A 23,454-nucleotide genomic window follows, 5' to 3' on the forward strand; every position below is an offset into this window, starting at 1 on the left:
CGGTCAACAATACAAGTGCCAAGATAACTTTGGTGATCAATGTACCTGCTGAAGAGAGATGGGAGCATGTTTTTATCTAGTGGCTGTTTTACTCATCTAAGGGAGCACAGAGGGGTAATATGCCTGCTGCAAAGAACATGTACCATGCATATCAAAGAGCAATATGTTATGTGCATAGTTCAGTGGGTACTGCTTTGTGTTCACTTCCCAAATGAAAGGACACTTGAATACATATGGCCCGACAGTTCGGGCTGGACTGTTCACATAGGGTGCAGGATCAAGACTGATTTGCATATGGCTGGGTCCAAACTGGAATGGCATGGTGAGCAAAAAACGATGGATTTAAGCCCAGATCTCTTAACTGGGGTGAATGTATGACATTGTTCTGCATTCTGTCCATCAATTGTTCTTTTTGCATTTGTCACCCCGAGTGGGATGGGTATGCTCAGACATGAGTCCCGTGCTCTCCATGCCACTGGAATCATGCTATCCTGCTGATGAGGGCTGAAAGCCCGAAACGGGTCCTAGGATGCTTGTTTTCAGTCCAGAGAGGACCTGGACTGGCAGTTTGGGCTGGACTGTTCCCATTGGGTGCAGGATCAAGACTGATTTGCATATGGCTGGGTCCAAACTGGAATGGCATGGTCAGCAAAGAAATAATGGATTTGGGCCCAGATCTCAGTACTGGGGTGAATGTATGATATTGTTCTGCATTCTGTCCACCAGTTGTTGTTTTTGCTATATTCTGAGTGAGCAGCTAGCTGGCTAACATGAATATGAAGGAGCCTTTGTGGGCTTCAGTGAGTCTAGATTCTCCTGAAGAGTCCCTTTCTCTTCTGAGCCCTGCTTAGCATGTGTACAGGAGGAGCCCTGTATTCATGACCTCAATGTTTGAGACAAAAAATAATCATGGATTTCTGAACAATGAGAGTAAAAGCATTAAGGTAACATGTTGTTCCTGCGTATATTTCACACACTTTACATAAACCCGTATTCCCTATGAGTGTTTGCTTTTTCCTGAATTAAACCTCAAATAAACATGTTTATCCATTGTTTTAATTAAATAACGTTATAAGCTGTAACTGGTCAGTGAAATGCTAAACGTACTGAAAATTGGTATGTTTTGCTATTTCTAGCCACACCCCTTTCTCCGCCCACTGATTCAATCTTAGGTTATTCCCGCCCCCTGATTCTCCACCCACAGTTCCCCTACTTTTTTTCCCACTTCGATCACTGGCTTTTCCCCATATTAAAAGTGACGAACAGGCGGCGCAAGGGGCTTGTAAATAAGTCACTAGGGGGTCATTATGATGACGGGCGGACTTTGTCCGTCCTTCACCATAGTGGGGAACGGGACCGCCCACCATAAGGGCGGGGGTCCCGTGGGGGGAATTAGGATGTGCCCGCCACAGTGGCGGGCACATCCTGTAGTTTTAGCATTGTAGCGGGCGGTGCACTCTGCACCGCCCGCCGCAATGCTAAAAATGCTTTTTTGCATTAGCATATGCAAAGCGGCAGGCACCGCGCGGTGCCTGCCGCTTTGCATATGCAAATGTGGGGGGGTACCATAGGTACCCCCCATGTGCCCCCCGACAGTGGTGTCAACCTGGAGGCCCTGCAGGGGGCCCCCGCAGCAATCCCCGCCTGCCTTTCCGTGGCGGCATTGCCGCCGCGGAAAGGCCTCTACTTTGTGCCATTGTAATATGGCTGGCGGTGTCCATTAGACACCGCCACCATATTAATCCATTACCGCGGACGGTAAAGCGGTGGACGGTCTTTCCGTCCGCCGCTGTCCCCTCCGCCATCCTAATCTGGCGGAGGGGAAAACGAGAGTGCTTGTCGGGCGGATTGCTTCTCCTGGCGGAGGCAATCCGCCCGACATCCTAATGGGGCCCTAGGTTTGAAGATTACATTTAATTCCCCCCTTCCAAGCCGTAGACCGACCAGACCTTCACATAAGTCTTGGATTTGGATCTGTGGTAGACGTTTGCACTGCAGCCACCTGGGCATCACAAGACTAAATTCAGTTTTGCCTTCTTTGTACTGGAATCTCTTACAATCACAAAAATAAAAAGAGGGTGGGTTGCATAAAGCAAAGGAAACATGTTGAACACCTTGGTTTAACTTCTTATCCATCTCTATGGGTTCCCGTGATGTAGCAGGACTGCAATGCACCTGCTCTACCATCCATTCTCACCCTCAAAGGACTGCTGTGGCTTCTTGGTTTTGCTGAGGAAAAGTAATTGTACAGAATTCGGCCTCAGGCACTTTTACATATTTTACATTGTGATGAAGATAAATCTCTTGCGGGCATTTCTCGACACTTTGTTTGAGAAGGCCTGAACAGGCGTGTGGCATACAAAGCAGTCACAGAAAGGCTCATCTGTTACCGGAGTGTGTGAAGGAATTGTGCATTTTTGTAAAAATGAGAAACTAGCTAGACCGTTGACATGGCGATCTTATATTGTGATTGCCCAGAAGCGTCCTGACGGATATATATTGACAGGAAATGGGCATGAACGCCAAAGCCAGAGATTTGACTTTTTTTTGTTTGTTTAAAAAAGCGTCTTAAACATAGTTCTATGCTTTTGTTGAGTCGTATTCTGCCATGTTAAAAACATCAGGACATATATCCTGACAGCTCTGTAAGTTTGAGAGCATAAATTTGTGATGTCAGAAGAAAGTATTTTTGTTAGACGGCCTGGCACTTCAACTCCTCTTCGAAATGATACTCTGATTCATTGCCAAATTTAACCATGAAAGCTCACTGTGGGGCATATTATCAAGGACCGGTGTTAAAATTATCGCCGTTCTGCCGATAAAATGGCGATAATGGGCTTGATAATACGCCCTTGTTAATTCCCATAGAAGCCCATGTTAACATCAGGACATGGGCTTCTATGGGAATTAACAAGGGCGTATTATCAAGCCCATTATCGCTGTTTGATCGGCAGTTTCCTGCCGATAAAACGGCGATTATTTTAACACCAGTCCTTGATAATATGCCCCTGTATTTTTTGTAATTAATTTAGGATTTTTGGGTCATAATATCAAGGTCCGGCGGTAAAATTATCGCTGTTTTAGCGGCAGGAAACTGCCACTAAAACGGCGATAATGGGCTTGATAATATGCCGTAGAGAATTCCAATAGAAGCCGATGTTAACACCAGAACATGGGCGTCTGTTGAAATTCTCAAGGGCATATTATGAAGCCCATTATCGCCGCTTTTGCAACAGTTTCCTGCCGTTAAAGCGGCGATAATTTTAACGTTGTTCCTTGATAATATGCCCCTATGTATCTCTGACTAGGTACATGCATGGGCTGCAAAATCAGCTGAGCCATAAAAATCAGATTATATGCGGTAAAGCCAAATTTTTAGCTATGTCTCAACTTCAGCAGGTTGAGTTCAGCTCTTAACCGCATGCGCGCTAGCGGTTTTCCCGCTGCGCGCTGCGATTTGCAAAAACCCTCGTTACGTGACAAGGTCAGCTCGTCACACGCGCAGCGCAGGTAACGCCCATGACGAGCTGACCTTGTCACGAGCGCTGAAGGGGTAAAGAGAGTGGGAAAAAGTTTCAGAGCTAAGTACCTTGTACCTGAAAGGCTCAACTACCCCTTTTAGCAAATTTAAATCTGGTTACATCAAATCGAGCTAGAGACGTCTATTGGCTTGGAAAATATACTGGTGAGAAAGTTTGGGCCTTAACATGATAAACTCTGTGGAGGATGCACATGGACTTGACTCGAATCTTTTAGCAACGGGGAGCCAGAGCAGTTGTTTGAGATAAACCAAGTCATGATAACATTTTCTCAGATGAAAAAATTTAATTTAAGAATGCTGGATGTTCGAAATCTAAAGACATTTTTCTTAGATAAGTGTAAATATAAGTAGCTGCCGAAATTAGAAGAAGACTGATTTTATGCACTGTCAGCCAAACTCTATGTGAAAAAGTTAAAATTTAGAAAAGTATGGGGGCGTGGCTTGTGCGCCGCTGCATGATGGCGTGTCGCGCTTGAGCTCCTGGGCGATTAAGGTCCGTTGGAGTATATCACCAGCTTTCTGACGGCCCCTCTTCAACGGGACAGCTTTTCCATACGGCGGAATATGCAGTGAGACGTTTGACTGCATTTTCGACGAATTCCGACGTCAGCTGACTGTGTTTCCCGTCAAGTTGAGGTGACGCTCGGTTTCTTCACGGGCGGCCGCCATTTTCCCGCTTGTGACGGAGACCGGCATTTCTCTTCAGAAGCGCCTCACTGGTTACATTCTTTCCGGCTCTGCAGGATATCCGTGTTAATTAACCTACGGTGGCTACATTTGGTAACATTTTTCTTTTTTCTTCTGCTTGTTCTGCTTGGCCGGTTGTTTTGTTGCCCACGCTCTGATTACCTCAGTACAGATCTCTGAAGCTGCTTTGGCCTTTTGATTTACATGAGGCTCTGCTATACATTATTGTGCCATATTCCATATAAGTCCGCCGCGGTCATTAATTTGGCGTTCCCTGCGCTCAGTGTGCTTCATTCCTGTATTTTTGGTGTGGGATACGCAGTTTCTGACCTCTCCTCTTCCTCAAGTGGTTGTTTATTTTTCTTGGTGACTGTTACTTCATGGCTGCAACTATGGGCCGTTCCTCAACCACTAAAGACTCAAAAGATGCTGGCACCTCTCTTAAAAGACTTAAGCCATTGTCTCCTACGCCTGAGGCTGCTCAGTCTGACACCAACTCTACTCTTGATACAATATTAACGCGCCTTAATGAAGTGCATGATATTGCGCAGTCAACAAAGACTAACACGGACTTATTGCAAGTGGAGGTGTCCGCTATTAGGAATGACTTCAAGGCCCTCTCTATTCGTGTTTCGACCACGGAGACACGTATCAGTGGTGCAGAGGATCATATGCAGAATCAATCCAGGTCCCTTACCCACTTGGAGCGCTCAATTGTGGCATTGCGAAAAGATCTCACTGAGCAGGAGGACCGTAATCGTAGATCTAATCTGCACATTTTTGGTCTGCCGGAGGATGCAGAGAAATCATCTTCATCTATGATTGACTTTTTATATCAATGGATTCCTGATACTCTACAAATCTCGTTCCAAAGAGATTTTGAAATAGAAAGAGCACATCGGGTCCCCACTTTTCATTCTAAATCTGCAACCCAGCCAAGAGCAATAATTTTTAAGCCACTGCGTCATCAACATACAGAGCAAATTCTTGCTCACATGCAGAAGGTTAAATCTGTCTTCTGGGAGGGACATCGAATTTCAATCTCTCAAGATTTTGCCAGGGATACAGTCATAAGAAGGAAGGGCTTCCTTAATCTTCGGAAACGTCTTTCTGAGATGAACATTCCCTTTTCCTTTTCTGGTCCATCGGAATTCCGCATTACTTTCAAGGGTCGTTCCAGAATTTTTGATGAGCCGGCTGATTTAGCTTCCTTCCTGGACAACCAGATGGAGATACAGATGGAGATTCAAAGGGCGACTTCGCAGGATCCTGGTGCTTCGGGCACTTGAAATGTTTACTTATGTCTCCTTTGTGATGGCCTTCTGTATACCTATATTTCCTCTTCTCTCTCTTTTTTTTTTCCTCAGGTTTTATTGACTTATTGTCTCTTCTGATTTGTCTCCTTTGCTGCTCGTTTCTTGGTACTATCTCTTGCTAACTCCGTTACTGGAGTTTTTCCGTTCTGCTTTATATCTGCACTGTACTCTCTTTGTTCCACTTCTATTTAGCTTATCTCTTTAGATTTACATAGTGCTTCTAATTTTTTACTATTGTTGATGTTTATTTTTCTATTTCTTCTCTCTGTATTCTCTAATTCTTTCGTGGTCATGTTGTTTAATCTATTGTGTCTATACCATTTTTGTTCCTTGTATTCTTTGCTACTTTGTATATATTGATGATTCATACATGCTCAATATTTGCATTTCATTATCTTGTGTTCAGTTCTAATAGTTATGTAATTCATTTATATATTTATCTCAGGAGAGTTTAATTGTTTGGTGCTTCCCTATTCTTATCAATTGCCTTTCTCTAATTTGTATGAACTGTTCTCTTTCTTTATGTTTTCTACTCTCATCTCCTCTTCCTTTTTATTATTATATTTTTGATATGTTCATGCATTTTCAGTTTCAATTACATGTAGTACGTTCTATACAGTTAAGGATTGTTAATTAATTGAGTGTTGTTAGGATTTACATATTCATCTTCATGCGATAGTGGTTTCTTCTTTACTCTTACATACTGCTTTTTTGCTTATCAGATTGACTAGTTTTAGTACCCATCATTTGTATGACACTTGATATTAGTTTCATGACTAAATGTGACTTTACAGTTTTGCATGTTGGATTGTTCTTTTTTCTACTACTCTACTGACATTAGTTCATATTTTGATTGTTCCTATTTCCGATCTAAAATGTAATCAGCTAGGTACTATATTGGGGCTGTTGATATCAATCATTTCTCCTCCTTGTACGGTTCCCTTTCTCGCCTTTCCACGTTCTCCCTAGTATGAATTTGGTCCTTTTCAGGCCTCCCCTGCTGCTTCTTCTCTCTCTTCTCTTTTCTTCTTTTCTGTCTTTTTTCTTCTTCCGGATTTCCCTCATGGATTCTCCCTCTTCGTTCTTTATGATTGGGGTTTGGTTGCTTGTCCCTGTGCTATTGGCTGTCTATCTTTCATCTATGGTGTCTTTTCTCTTTTTTTATGTATTTCCATGCCGGGTTTGAATGTATTATCCCTTAATGTTAAGGGTTTAAATCATCCGGTGAAGAGGTCAAAACTCTTAGATTATTGTAAATCTCTATTCAGACCTGATCCTTTTTCAAGAAACAAAGGTTTCTACCAGAGAAGCGTTATTCCTGCGGAAAGAATGGGTTTCTGATGTTTGCTGCTCTGATGCTTCTGGCAAACGTAATGGGGTCATTACATTAATTTCAAAGAATTCAGGTTTATCTATACTTTCTTCTGATCACGATTCTGAAGGTCGTTGGTTATTAACTAAATTGTCTGATGGAAATAACGATCTTTATGTGATGAATATTTATGCCCCTAACAATGATGATCCGGCCTTTTGGAAAGCGATCACCAAAAAATTAAATGATACCCCGCATTTTGGGAATCTTATTGTTGGTGGTGATTTTAATTTACCAATGGATCCCATTTTAGATAGGAATTCAGCTTTTCAATTTTGTCCTCCAAAATCCCATAAACAAATGATTAACATGTGTTCCCTCACTCATCTTCAAGATATATGGCGTCTTCACAACCCCACTGGTAGTGACTTTTCCTTCTTTTCTTCACCTCATTCTTCCTTTTCTCGTATTGATTACCTACTTGTTCACTCTTCTCTTGTTTCGTCCTCCTCCTCTCCCCTTATTCATCCTATTCTGATTTCTGATCATGCTGCGGTTACTTTTACATTGTTGTCTTTTGTTCCTACATCACGTGCTCGTTCCTGGAGATTGAATACAGAAGTTTTGCATGATATTGCTCAGGTCGACGAATTCTCTAGTGCAATAGAGACCTTTTTCCTTGAGAATGAAGGCTCAGTTTCTTCCCCAATTGTCCTCTGGGATTCGTTTAAATGCACTTTCCGTGGCCAAGTTATTAAATGTATGTCCAAAAGGAATTCTACTATTAAAAAAGAGCTTACAGATCTATCAACTGAAATTAAACATCTGGAATCTACTTTTAGACAGTCTAAGGATAAATCTTGTCTACAGTTAATAAAACAATTAAAATACAAATATAATACTATAGTTACCAAAAGAGCCCATATTGGTGTGCAAGCGCAGAAATCCAAGAGGTTATTGTTAAAGAATAGAGCTGGCAAGATTCTCGCAGCTACATTAAAATTTCAAGATTTCTCATTTAAGTCCTCTCAAATTTCTTCTATTACTGATCGCTCTGGCTCTAAAAAATGTCAGACTGGAGAAATTCTCGAAGTTTTTCGTGATTTCTACAATAACTTATATACCCCTTCTAATCAAACTTCTTTTGAGCAATGCCAGGACTTCTTAAAATCTGTTCCGGTGCAGACAGTTTCTGTGGATGGTCGTACTCTTTTAAATGGCCCGATTTCCCCTGAGGAAATTATCACCGCAATTAAAGCTACTCGTTCTGGGAAAGCCCCGGGCCCTGATGGCTACCCTATTTTGTTTTATAAAACTTTTCTCTCTGCGCTTGTTCCCAAATTGCAATGTGTCTTTGATACTTTTATTAAAGATGGGTCTGTTTCTGGTACTGCGGCTGATGCTACTATTGTAGTGATTCCAAAAGAAGGAAAAGATCATTCAGACCCCAAAAACTTCTGTCCTATTTCTCTTCTCAACATGGAGGCTAAGATTTTTGCCAAAATTCTGGCCAAGAGATTAGAATCCTTTATTCCTAAACTTGTACATCCATCTCAAACCGGTTTTGTAAAGGGTCGTCTTGCGCGTGATAATATACGCACTTTTTGCCATATTCTTGGTTCAGCTAAACGGTCTCAACTCACTGCCGCGGCCTTGGCCCTTGACGCTGAAAAGGCCTTCGACAAGGTTTCTTGGCCTTTTCTTCGTGCTGTCTTATGTGCACATAATCTTGGTGACCCCTTCATTAATATGGTAATGTCCCTATATTCTCAACCTAGAGCTAATATAAGAGTTAACGGTGCTACGTCGTCCTTTTTTACTCTTCGTCAGGGCACTAGACAAGGTTGTCCTTTATCTCCGCTTTTGTTTTTACTAGCCATTGATCCTCTCCTCCGTCTGATTGAGATGCACCCAGACATCAAAGGTTTTTCTTTTGGGCCTCAGTGTATTAAAACTGCTGCATACGCGGATGATGTTCTTATTTTCTCAGATGATATTGCCTTGGCTATCCCTGCTATTTCAGATACCATCTCCCTTTTCTCAAAGGGTTCAGGGTACACCTTAAATAAGGATAAGACTGAACTGTTCCCTTTGAATGCCTATTGTTTCCCTTCACATATGGGCTCTGCTGGCTTTAAATGGCAGCCTACACATTTAAAATACTTGGGTATCTATTTCTGTTCTACCTTATATGCCACTACTGCCTATAATGAATCCCAGACTATTCTTAAAGTGCGGCGTCTTTTGGACACATGGTCTCTGAAACATATTTCCTGGTGGGGTCGCCTTCAGACTCTTAAAATGATGATAACACCCATTATTAATTTTGTGTCCTCCATGCTTCCGGTTAAATTATCGTATTCCTTCTTTCATGAACTTGATGTTCTGACCTCTAAATTTTTATGGAATGACAAACGGGCTAGAATTGCTTACAAATTCTTGCGGAAACCTTATGAAATGGGAGGTTGCAATCTTCCTGATTGGGAAAAGTACCAAACTGCCTTTTTGGCATCCCAAGGAGCTCTGTGGTTCTCTTCTACCCCTATTCATGCTCCCTCTTGGTTGTTCATAGATCAGGAATTAGCATCTCCATTGCCGACTGCCTCCTTTTGCACTGCATCTACCTTGCACATCCCGTTCTCTCGTTCTATAATTCTTGATACTCTTGCTGCGGTCCGGAAAGTCGACAAGAAAGTGGCGATTCCACTCCATAAATCTAGGTGGTCGTCTATTTGGCGGAATTCTAAAATTAAACTTAATATTACTCTCACTCTCATGTACTATTGGGCAACTAAGGGGATTTCGCTTGTTAAACATCCCTATGGTTCTAATAATGAGCCATTACCCTTTTCTACCTTGGCTCAACAATATTCTTTAACTAACTTAGATTTTTATACTTTTCTTAAAATTAAAGTGGCACTTGCTAAGGTACGTCTTCATCTTACCTCTCCTACCATTTCTCTCTTTCATATCTGGACTAAGTCTGGTCACGTAGCCTCCAAAATGTATAAATTTGTATCATCTGTTTCATTACCTTCGCATAGGGTTGCCCACCAAAAATGGTTACATCATATTGATCAAGGAGTTACTGATTATATTTCTTCAGACACCTGGCAACTGATTGGTAAACTTTCTCTTCGCAATAAAATCGCCCCATCATTGATGCAATCTAAATCTTTCTCAGTCAACCTTCTTCATTGAACACCTGTTCGTTTACATTCGCTCAATCTCAAAGATGATAATCTATGCTGGAGCTGTGGATTATTGACGGGCGATTTTCCGCATATGTTTTTTGAATGTTCCCTTCTCCAGCCTTTTTGGGACCTCATTCATAAACATCTCACTCTCATTTTTGGTATTGAGTTCCAACTCTCTTTTCCATTAATTCTATTAGGTCCATTGGCTGCCCCTGCTCCTCTTCCCTTGGATCCCATGGAATTACAGTTGATGGATCTCCTTTTGACTATTGCAGTGAAAGTCATCCTTATGGAATGGAAATCCTTTTCCTCTGTTTCCTATCATACTTGGTGGGCATGGGTTTCCTTTTTGCGTAGTGCTCATACTTCGGTTGATCATGCTCATCTTTCTCCATCTATTTCTAGTGGGGTTTGGAAGGCATTGGATAATTATATGGATTTGTCATCAAAAGGGTTGGTTGCACAATATCCTTTTGTTTTGTCTGGTTGAATGGCGTCGTGTATGTTGGGTTAGTCCGTTGGAATTCCTTCTTTCCCTTCTTCTTCTTTTCCTTTCCTGTCTTCTTTCCCTTTCCATCTTTTCTCTTATTCTCTGTTTCTTTCTTCTTTCTTTTTTCTTTCCCTCCCGTACCCTGTTAATACCAGCTGATAGTGATACTTTTGATTATTGATTCTGTATAAGACACTCATTTTCCCTTACCTACTTCATTTTTCTGTTTATGGCAGACTACGTTTATTTAGGACTACATTTGCTGTGCTTATTCTTAAAGTTTAGCCTCTGATTGTTTATTTATCTGGTGTCAATTGTATCATATTTATTGTATTATGTACCTCTTCTTCTTTTTAGCTTCTTTATAAAATAAAATTCTAAAATTCTCTGAAATCAAATTTTTTTTTTTTAGAAAAGTATGACTAATGTATTTGAATTAAATTGACTGGATTTGGATACTGAGGCGATCTGATGCTCCATAGATAAGTTTGAATCTAGTACACTACCCTGGTCTCTAACAAATTACGCAAGTTCCAGAGGAGTGACCAGAGTTGGGGCCAGAAAGAGTCATCCCACTATGTACAGGTTTATTTGGATTTAATCTAAAGTATTTATGTCACTTCAATTGTTGCGTAGCACTGAGTACTTAAGAAAGACTGGATGACGCTTGATTGGGTTGATCTTTCAGTTGGAAGTAATGTCAGAGTCATCTGCAAATAAATAAGTTACCGCTTTGAAATTCTGCAACAACTCAGATAAGGTTGTCAAATACATATTGATTGAAAAATAGGTGCAATAATATGGATACTTGTGAACACCCCCATCGCACAGGTTTCGGGAAGCAACAAAGTGAGCCTAGTTGAATGATTTGAGGTGTATTTTCTAGAAAGTGTTCATATCGCAAACTAAAGTCTGCTTGTGAAAAGTGTAACAGTCAGTTAGATTCAATCTAATTCTGAAACTCAGTCGCCACTGTCTTCTATAATAAGTTGGACACAGAAGAAAATTGGAATAGAATTGGTCTGATCAATGGGATGAAGCAAAGTTCCTTCAGCAATGGCTGCATGGTTGCAGACCTAAAGCAATCCAGTTCAAATCCTGTTGTAAGGAAAGAATTAATCTTTTACATAGCATGAGAGACCACATTGCTTCTTAACCGCTTCCAACAATGGCAAGGAAGTGGGTATCTTGGGTATCTTGAAGGTTTACTAGTTGCCAGTAAATCTTCATATGCCTTCATTTTGAATGACAGGAACACCAAAAAACGGGGGTGTAGTTATGTAATGAATGAGCAATACATTAAAATATCTGACTATAAAAATAATCTCTTTTAGTACAAAAATGTTTTTGAAGTAGTTGGCATGGGAATTAGCCAACTTCTAGGTAGACAAAATATCAGTTGTGACTGCTAACTGACTGACAAATGCATTTAACATATTAAAGTACATATAATGATGTTTGAGTAACATGCTCTAATGACGACCATTGTTAGGATATTATATTTCTGCAGTTGTTTGGTAACAAGAAATGTTCTATTTTCAACTTTGTAAAATTGATTCCAATTTTACTTGACTTTCTTCAATATTTGTCTTTCAGATGTAAAACTTGTGTATATCATTCACAAGTGACATTTTTTACATTATAATTTTTTCCCCAGGTATATGTGAGAATATTGATCATAGACATATTGTGAAACCAAAGTATCATAGTCAAAATATCAACTACCAAAATATAGTAAAGTATAGTTTTACTATTGTTAATTCCTTATCGCCATACCTTGTAGATACATAAAATAACAGTATACATATAAGTGAAGTTATGTATCAACAATTTGTTAGTACATACCGATACATAAAGCATGTTTGGTTGTTTAATTGCACAAAAACAGACATATCTCAGGGAACCATGACATTTGAAAAAATATTTGTATGTTGCCTGTTAAATATGTATTTCGTTATTATAATGACTGCCTCCAAACCACTCTCAATAGATTTAACACTGATAGAGCTATTATGATTATGTGGCATGGAGGGCCAAACTATACAGATGAATACCTAAATTAGGAGGCACAAAATGCATACTATACCACACATTTTCTGGCAGTATTATTTCTCATTCATGTGAGTAAAGAACATTTTTGGAGGAATCTGAAATGTTTGAAAATTATGTTGAAAATGATGACAAATGCAATAAATACATAATTAAGTGGTAAATACTGCAGCACAGAATTAACCTTAACACTGCCCATTGTTTTTATCCACGTATTATTCATAAAAGGCAAACAAACCATAAACATTCTAATTTCAATCTGTCCCTACTTTTTAGCTTCTCTTTGACTGTGGAAAAGTGTAAATTCTATGTTAGCATAAGCGCCAGCCATTTTGAATGTCGCATCCATTTAGTTTCTGTCATATTCATTTTGTTCTGTTTGCCTTTTCACCCACCCTGTGTCCTCAACCTTAGCTGACCTTTCTGACATTGTCAATCTGATGTACGTACTGAGGGGCTGCAGCTGCCAGTGCACCTGGTCTCAGATGTTATCAAATGATTGCTTGTTGCCACCATAAACATTCTTACTCCCCCTTCTCATCTGCTGACCACCTGGTCACCCATCTGCCCTTGTTTGCCTTTAGCTATTTCCGTGCTTAAACCTGTTTCTTCCAGTTTTCCTTCCCAAGTGATTAGACTGCAACAACAGTATATAAGGATAATGGTTTTTGTATTCAAGGTACTTCCCACCACAACACTCTGGGGTGTTGCTCGGACGCGGTCCCACTCATGAGTGATTAATAAACTTGGTTTGTTTTACTTCACTCCAGTGCCAATCTTTCTTTTGTTAAGTCTTCAGACCCGTGGACAAGAGGATGACCCTGCACCAGTGTTCCCTCATGGGGGTACATTTCCACATGACAAAAACAGCTTTTTACAGATATCTATCCAAAAACATAAAAGTAATATTTTAAAATACATATCACGTACCATGTGCAATATGGTTCTGTTTTGCAATCTTGAGGCATTGGTTATATTTACAAACCACTTGGCTTCAATCTCTTCATTTATGATGTGACCAGAACTCATCGATGTTTGTGAATGTGTGTGTGTATGTGGTATGGATAAATAAGTGGGTGTGTAAGTGGTGAATGGATGAGTGAGTAGGTATGTGAGAGATTGTATAGATGAGTGAGTGGTTGTATGAGGATTTGTATGGGTGAGCGAGTGACTGTGTCAGTGGCTGTATGAGTAAGTGAGTGGCTGCGTGAGGGCCTGTATTGATGAGTGTGTGGGTGTGTAAGTGGCGGCAAAAGGTAAATGAGAAGATGCATGAGTGGCTGTATGGGTGAGTGGGTATATGAGTGGCTGTAAATATTGAATGATGGAGGGCATGCATGGCTATATGGGTGATGGAGCAGGTGCATGTGTGTCTGAATGGGTGTCTGTGAGGGTACCAGAGTCATTGTATGGGTGCATAAATGGGTATGTAAGTGGGTGTATGAGTGAGTGAGTGGGTTTGTGAGTGCCTGGATTGGTGAGCAAGTGAGTGTGAGAGAGTCTCTATAGGAGACTATGTGGTTGTCTCAGTGACTGTTTAAGTGACTAAGCACATGAGTTAGTATCTGTATAAGTAAGTGAGTGGGTGCATGAGTCTATTTGGGTAAGTGACTGGTTGTGTGAGTGCCTGTATGTGTGAGTGAGTGGGTGTTTGAGTGGTTCTGTGCATGAGTAAGTGGGTATATTTGTATGGATTTGTGAATGGGTATGTGAGTGGTTGTATGTGTGAGTGGGTGTATGAGATGTTCCATGTGGGTGTGAGTGGGTGTATGAGTGGTTAAGTGGATGATGTCATCAGTGATGTAATTTGATATGTCATCAGTGATACCATTAGTGATGTCACTGAGCATGTCATGAGTAATGTAATATCTGAATTCATAACCAGTGCATTACAGGGGCATACGTTACAGTTAACTCAGGTAACTATTACTGCTGAATTTCTATGGTCTTGTACAAGTGAAATCTAAGCCTAACTATAACATCCCTGTAACGTTTTTTTTTTTCAGTGAATGTCTGAGTTTTTTTTAAATTCTATTATCTAACTATAACATCCCTGTAACCTTTGTTTTTTTCAGTGAATTTGAAGGATGTTTTAAAGTCTATTTCCAAACTATATCATCCCTGTAACCTTTGTTTTTTAGTGAATTTCTACGGTTTTTATTGTTATTTCATAACTGTAGCCTTTGAGAGTCAGTGTGTGAGTGAGTGATGAGTGTCTCAGTGGGTATGTGAGTGAGAGTGTGTGTCTCACTGAGTGTGTGAGTGGGTGCATGAATGTCTAAGTGGGAGTGTGAGTGGGCATGTGAGTCTCTGAGTGGGTCTGTGAGTGGGTGTGAGCCTCTGAGTGGGTCTGTAAGTCAGGCTTAGAGAGCCCGGCGAATTGATTTGACAGAAGAATTTCCTTTCTCCCTCCTGAGGCGGAAGCCGGGAGGTCTCTCCTTTTCACTTTGTGCATTTTAATAATTCGTGCATTTTAAACATTGCATTTACTGTGGCTTGATTTAATAAGCTTTGTATTTTTGTCCTGAGACTTCCTTGTGCTTTGTGTCCCCTCCCCCCCTCCTTTCGCCACCGGACCGCTCTCGGCCGAGCATTGCCACCGAGGGTTGGTTCCTGGGTTTGGCGGCCATATTGGGTATGGGACGGGCGGGTGACACGCTCTAGTTGCGCTTAAAAGGGGATGGCCATGCCTCCGCGCAGCAGACGCGTACAGCGGACGCGCCGGACCTGTGCCGGAGTCATGCCAGAGTCCTGCCCGTCTGCGCCCGTCCGCGCACAACCGGGCACTAGGGCCTATCCTCCTGTTCGTCGTCTGATATATTCCTCTGGTGAGTTACACCAGCTAGATTCTAGTACTTTTACCTTAACTTCAACCACTTTAACTAAGTTAAAAGAGACTGGTATACTGTCCACTGATAGGAGCATGCCGGAGCGTCACCCCAGCCTGAGGTTAACTAGTCTGAATACCAGATCGCTACAAAAACACCATCTTGAAATTTTTACTCTTCTTCAAGATGAAGACACTGACATACTAACTCTTACAGAAACGTGGCTGGGCGACAGCTCTCTACCTGATATCATTGCCTCCCTCCCTAACGAATATGATGCGATTTGGCATAATCGTGCAGACAATGCCCGTGGGGGCGGGGTGGCAATTCTTTTAAAAAAACACTTAACAGTTACCAAATTAATGGCCGAAACAGTGGATCTAGCGGACATACTTGGGGTGAAGATTACACTGAGAAACACCTGCCTTGTCATCCTTACAGTTTACCGTCCCCCAAAATCTACAGCTCTGTTTAATGACCTATTGACCCCAATCATCTCAGATTTATGCACACGTTATCAAAAGGTCCTAATAACAGGAGATTTTAATGTCCATTGGGACAAATTACGCAAGGACGGGGCAACGCGACTGCTGGAAAATTCTATGACCTCACTTGGACTCAAACAATTAGTAGAGGCACCTACACATATTAAAGGTCATACTCTTGATCTTATCTGGACCTCCGATCCAGCTGTAGCGCTAACAGATATTCTACCTTGCATATGGTCAGACCATTACATGATAAATTGCGTTATCCCTATTGATGGCCATTTGCCTCAACCACCACCCCTTAAATCTAAAAAAGTTCGTCAATGGAGGAAAATTGACTCAGAAACCTTTACGGACACCCTTCTCAAAGAGTCGCAGTTTTATGATACGCATGGGGACCTTGATCAGGAATATGCACATCTAATGCAAAATCTCGGTCAGGCCATTGATCTAATTGCACCCGAAAGAAATCAGAAAATAAATAGAATGGTAAACGGAGCCCCATGGTTCAATTCTTCCTTGAGGGAACACAAAAAAACTCCGCCTTTTAGAGAGACGCTGGAGAAAATCAAACGATCCCATTGACAGGGATCATTATAAATATTTCTTTAAATTGTACAAAACCTGTATTCGGTCAGGAAAAGCAGAATATTATGAATCCCGAATTAACAACGCGGATAATGTACAAAAAGAAACTTTTAAGATCTTATCAGATTTGAGCAAGACAGTAGAAAGATCAGAATCTCCAATTGACTGTAACACCTTTCAACACTACTTCCTCGATAAGGTACAAACTATTCTTAATGACATCCAGAATACTTCCAGCAGCTACTCCTCTTCTCCCTATCCCCAATTCCCTCCGCCAAAACACACTATCTCTAAGTTACCTCTGATTGATTCTACAGTCTTAGAACAGCTCATGAATCGAACAAAGTCTGGCTCTCCTGCAGATCCATGTCCCCCTAGCATCTTTCGCCTGGCGCTCCCTGCCCTAGAAAGTCATCTTGTCTCCCTACTAAATAAATCATTAGACACTGGCCAGCTTCCATCCAGTCTTAAAGAAGCACGAGTTAGGCCCCTAATAAAGAAGCCGGGGGCTGATCCCACCAACCTAGAAAATTATAGGGCAATATCTCAGCTCCCTTTCTTGTCCAAGATTTTGGAACAGCATGTTTTGATGTCTCTTCATCATTCCTAGAGTCACACCATCTACTCCAGGAACGTCAAGAAGGTTTTCGGGCGCATCACAGCACCGAATTGGTGATGCTTTCGGTGCTTGATGAGCTCAGAGGTATGGCTGACAGTAAAAAACTGAGTGCCCTGATATCATTAGACCTGTCAGCGGCATTCGACACTGTCAGCCATACCTTGCTTTTGGACTGTCTGGCCGCGTCTGGGATTCAAGACGTAGCCTATAAATGGCTCAAATCCTTTCTTTCTGGAAGATCTCAAAGGATTCAACTGGAGGACTGTATATCAAACTTGGGTATCCTGAAGTGTGGAGTCCCTCAGGGATCTGCCTTGTCCCCACTCCTTTTTAATCTTTATTTGCAGCCCTTAATCGACTTCTTGGTAAGCATGGGCTGTAAAACCTTCAACTATGCTGACGATACCCAGTTGTTACTCAGTATTGATAACACAGCATCCGCACAGACCCATGCTCAAGAAATACTTAGTCATACGGTGAGCTGGATGACAGCAAATTCATTGAAGATCAACCCAGAAAAAACTGAGGTCCTGGTGGTTTCAACCGAAGCGTCTCCTTGGGGTGATCTGTTTTGGCCTCAAGGCCTTGGCCCGACCCCTAAACCCTGTTCCAACGTAAAAAGTCTAGGCATAAAGATCGACCATGAGTTGTCAATGGTCAGCCAAATCTCTTCAGTGGTCGGGACCTGCACTAACTTAATTAGACAGTTACGTAAATTAATCCCTCTGCTCTCCTCCTCCACGCTCCGTACAATTGTCACTGCTACAATAATCTCAAGATTAGATTATGGGAATGCCCTGTATTTAGGCCTCCCCAAAACACTGACAAATAGGTTGCAAGTAGTCTTGAACGATGCAGCTAGGCTAATCTTTAGGCTACCCAGATGCACTCATGCATCGCCGTTGCTGTGTAAGCTACATTGGCTCCCCATAAAACAACGGGTGGAGTTTAAAAGTTTGTGCATTGCCCACAAGGCAAACTATGGTCAAGCACCTGCTTACATTAAAGAACGCCTTGGAGTCTATAAACCTACACGATCACTAAGGTCCTCGAACACTCAACTGCTGTCCTGCCCCCGCTATAAATTAGCAACGAAGGGCGGCAGATCTTTCTCAGTGGTGGTTCCACAGGTTTGGAATAAACTCCCAGAGTCTCTTCGTAAGGAACCCAACTTGTTGCAGTTTAGGAAATCCCTAAAAACATTCCTGTTTAGGGAAGCCCTAAGCTCCTCTTAGTGCCAGGGCTCTACGTCTCTGCTCTTCTGTTAGCATAGCTTTCTTTTGTCAAAAGTGCCTTGAGACCTGATGGTGATTTGGCGCTATACAAGCTGTAGAAAAAAAAAATATGTGTGAGTCTCTGAGTAGGTCGGTGAGTAGGTGATTGAGAATATGAGTGATTCTGAAAGTGGGTGCAAAAGTATCTGACTGGGTCTGTGAGTGGGTGTAGATGTCTGAGGTCATTTGTGTGTGGGTGCATGAGTGTCTGTGAGACTGTCTGAGTTGTTCTGTGAGTGGGTGCATGAGTACCTAAGTGGGTTCTGCCCTTTAACTGCTTGTTTTCTGCTCACTTCTGACCATTATTTCACCTCTTTCTAATAGTTGCTGACCTTTATTTTTCATTTTTGTGCTAGTTTCTGATCTCTATTTTACCTCTAATTGCTTGTTTTTGACTATTAGTTTGCCTCTATCTGCTCGTTTCTGACCGCTATTTTGCCTCTTTCATCACCTTTCTGACCTTTTTTTCCTCTTTCAACTCGCTTCTGCCCTCTTTTTTGCATATTTCTGTTAGTTTCTGACCTCTATTTTGCCTCTTTCTGAGCGTTTCTGAACTCAAATATTTTGCCTCTTTCTGCCAGTTACTGCCCTTTATATGGGCGGGATACCCGTCACCCCCTCCCAACACAATCCCCAAGAATGGGAAGACGGAAACGGTTCTTGAGTTTTTGGAAGGCGGTGAGGGAGTTACCCTCACCGGCCGTATTTATTAAAATATGAAACAAAAATTAAAACATTAAATTAACAGTTTCATATCATGTACAATTTCATTTACACATTACGATGCATTTTCTCAAAATCAAATTGTACATCCTAGCATTACGGGCCAACGGCAAGGTCGTAACCGGTGTCAGATCCCTAATACCATAACTCCCCCCTCACTTGTGAGGGGCGGGTGCACAGAGGACTGTACCTCTGTGCCAACTTCCAATTTCCCTTGTCTTAACGGGGGCCCCATATTTACTCGGCGCCATCTTGGTGGTCGTCCGAGGACTCGTGTGAGGTGTCTAGAAGGTAGCGTAGACCCCCCTCCCACCCCACACTGCTTACCACATCCGCCGTCGCGGATGTCCTGGCCCCGGGAAATTCCCAGGAGGGGCCCGTAGCCCCTCCTCCCCAGGGAGGGGCCGATGACCGCCTTCCCTTTCGGCGTCCCCATCCTTAGAGGGTACCGCCTCCCCGTGTGAGGGGCCAATGGCCGCCTCACCCCGGGCGCTCCCATCCATATTGGGTGGCGCCCCACCTCTAGGGATCTTCCAATTACTGCTCACCGATCATGACCTTACCGCCCGACCAGAAAATAAATACGACAGTTTTTAAACTAAAGAGAATAACAGTTATACTGGGCATTTTAAAACATCAACCTCCAATTATGCCATAACAGTTTTACGCTTAGCTGTGATACCTCACCAGAAAAGAACAACCATTTTATTGTCATATTACAACCATCCCAACTTTTTTGAAACAACCTGAGAAGAGATAATATCCATGTCAATTGACTTTATTGCAATACAAATCGCTGTCATCAGGGGCTGGTGGGTGGGTCAAAATTGGCTCCTTGTTCCGTCTCGGGCTCACGAGCAACGAGGAGGTGCAGCTTCCAAGCACAGGAACAAGAGGATGCTTCCTTGGCAAGATGCTCCTTTTATCCTTCTTCGGGAGGGCGTGGACCTTCCCCAACACGCCTACGGGGCGGTTCGAACGGTGTAGGTGTCTAGGACAACCCTTCCTGGGCGGGAAAAGGCGCGCCCCGGCTACGCCACTACGGGCATACCAGCCAAGCCACGCCTCCCGCCCAAAACGGTTTCCCGGGGGGATCGGGGTACTCCACCATACGTTCGGGGGGACCGAGTGGTCGCCCCTTTCCATATGGGCGGGATACCCGTCACCCCCTCCCAACACAATCCCCAAGAATGGGAAGACGGAAACAGTTCTTGAGTTTTTGGAAGGCGGTGAGGGAGTTACCCTCACCGGCCGTATTTATTAAAATATGAAACAAAAATTAAAACATTAAATTAACAGTTTCATATCATGTACAATTTCATTTACACATTACGATGCATTTTCTCAAAATCAAATTGTACATCCTAGCATTACGGGCCAACGGCAAGGTCGTAACCGGTGTCAGATCCCTAATACCATAACTCCCCCCTCACTTGTGAGGGGCGGGTGCACAGAGGACTGTACCTCTGTGCCAACTTCCAATTTCCCTTGTCTTAACGGGGGCCCCATATTTACTCGGCGCCATCTTGGTGGTCGTCCGAGGACTCGTGTGAGGTGTCTAGAAGGTAGCGTAGACCCCCCTCCCACCCCACACTGCTTACCACATCCGCCGTCGCGGATGTCCTGGCCCCGGGAAATTCCCAGGAGGGGCCCTCCTCCCCTCCTCCCCAGGGAGGGGCCGATGACCGCCTTCCCTTTCGGCGTCCCCATCCTTAGAGGGTACCGCCTCCCCGTGTGAGGGGCCAATGGCCGCCTCACCCCGGGCGCTCCCATCCATATTGGGTGGCGCCCCACCTCTAGGGATCTTCCAATTACTGCTCACCGATCATGACCTTACCGCCACAGGCCGGATAGTTGACCGGCTATCCGGACCCCCCAAAACTCCTACTATAGGTCATGGCTACTCAAACTTTTTAACCAAGCTAGGAAGTCCCCTATGAGTAAGACATTTCCCTCCCGGGACAAATGGACCCCATCCTCCAGATACATATGATCCCCCCGAATACATCCATGTGGTACACAATGCAATTTCTCTGTGCGAAACAGTCTACCTGATTTGCTATTAACCTTCTTTACCGAGTGATTCAAAGCTGACACAGAGAGGGCCCCCCGCCACACCTTCCGAGGAATCATGTGTGACCATGCGATCGTGCACCCCGGAACCCTCCTTGCCAACCAGCTTACTGAGGCCAAGATTAACTCGAGAAGTACTCGTCGACCAATGGTCACCAAATCATTGCCCCCAAGATGTACTATGATTACAGACGGCGGTGACCTTGTCCGCCCTAACAAATCCTCCATAAAACCTTGAAACTGGTCAATACAGAGCCCGCCCCTTCCGTGGAAGGTCACCCTGTACCCGTATTCCCCCGCAACGTGAATCATGTCACCTGCTTTGAATACATCCGCGGCGCGCCTCACGTATGAGTGGCCAACGACCCACACCACTTTTTCTCCAGCCGGTGAACTTTGACCGCTGGTCCCCAGGTGTCGGGTCAACAGCACTGACCGCCCCGCAAGGCCTGCTCGTGCAACTGAAAATCAAACAGAAAACAAGAAGCCTGAGTGCATGACATAGGCTTCACAACATGTGCAACCGCACATACCTCTTATAGCAATTCGAGGACCAACGCCCCAATTGTTTCACTTTTTCCACACTCAGACCCCTGGCTGTAGCCTCCGTAGCAGCCCCTATCCGGCAGGAATGGGTCCCAAAATCGCTCGGGTCCAAGCCCGCTGACGCAATTGCCATTGATAACACCCGCTGAAACTGAAACCTCGTCAGTGGGGTGGCATCGGTGTGTCTCAACAAACTCCCCCCCCATGATGCCGCCCTCTGGCTAAATACTCCTCCACGCATTTTACCGGGCACATGGGAGATTCCGGGATCCGCTGGACTACCACACTGTCCCCGATGGCTTCCTGATCGGTCTTGGAACTGGCTATTGTGACCATCATTGTGTCACCCTTGATCTGAATGTGGTCTCGACACAGACCTCCTCCCGTATCCCACTTATTCCTTGCTACCAGCTCGCTCACCCGCATAGCCCCATGGAATGCTAATGCAAAAGCGGCCCGGAACAGCACCGTCTCTGATTGAGATGAACAAGTCGCAGGGAGTACGGACATTAACAGGGACAACCTAGCCAGATCTATCGGGTGCTGATCCAGCGGCCTATAGAAAATATATCATAAACAACGCTACCCAACTTCATAACATATAAACAAAATTCTATACTAAATATGGACCCATTTATAAACCTGACATATTTTGGGCCTACTGAATCAGATGGTCAGATTAAATCTATATACACATTATCTACAAACTATATACAATTTTATACATCTGCGAAAAGAATATTGTCATTAGAATAAAACTTAACCATTTAAATGACCACCATTGGCGACGTGATCTAGCTAATAGTAACCTACACTCCTGAATAACCAAGACCAGCTTGTTTGTCAAAAGTAAGATTTATTTACTAAATTATGGTATATAAATTGATAGTTTTATAAATGAATTTTATTAACATTGAAGCAAGCATGATTGTAAAGAAATGTGAGAAAATACAATTTAAGTAAGTGAATCAAATTTAAAGTAAATATATAAAGTTTAGCATTTCTAAAACCTAATTCCCTAACTGAGCTAAATAGATAGAAATTAAAGTAAAGTTCTTTGAGGATTCTTACGTGCTCCACGCAAAGTCCGACAGCACATCACCCTCATCGGAAAGTCAGAAAGCAGCAGCCAGCCCATCCCTAGGGGCATGACTTTTTATACCTTTCTACGCTAACTAAACTACGCAAAGGAAAGTTTTCAGAAATCTTCGACGTCCCATTGGCTGAGAGTGACAAGTGACATGTCACCCACTTTTCAAAAGTTCCATTAGATCATGTTTCATAAAGACCATTGTCTCTTCCACGTGAAACCAGGAGCTTCCTGAGTTTGCAACAAATGTTCAAATTTGTTCTCACTACGTCCAAGCAACTTCCGCGGATGCCAAGTTAAGGCTGACAAAATGTTCACTTTCGACCTTGGCCATGTCCGACAGAATGATGACAGCACATCAGTTTTTGCTTTGTGAATGCAGCTTTGATAAACGCTTTAATTCAGAATGGGCGTCTCGTGACTTTTGCAGAATTACAAGTCAGCTCTTTTCTGCGACTCAAGTGACTAGGCCCAAAAGCAGGCAACTTAAGCTTTCTAGTATAAAACAAACACAAGAAAAGTATTAATGTAAGAAATAATGTAGATTCTGTATCCACCCCAAGATTTACTAATTAATTAACCCACCCGATTAATCAAAATGTTATCTAGCCATTGCAAACAAATAAAGCAGCG

This window comes from Lissotriton helveticus, chromosome 11, assembly GCF_964261635.1.
Source record: "Lissotriton helveticus chromosome 11, aLisHel1.1, whole genome shotgun sequence".
Lineage (NCBI taxonomy): Eukaryota > Metazoa > Chordata > Amphibia > Caudata > Salamandridae > Lissotriton > Lissotriton helveticus.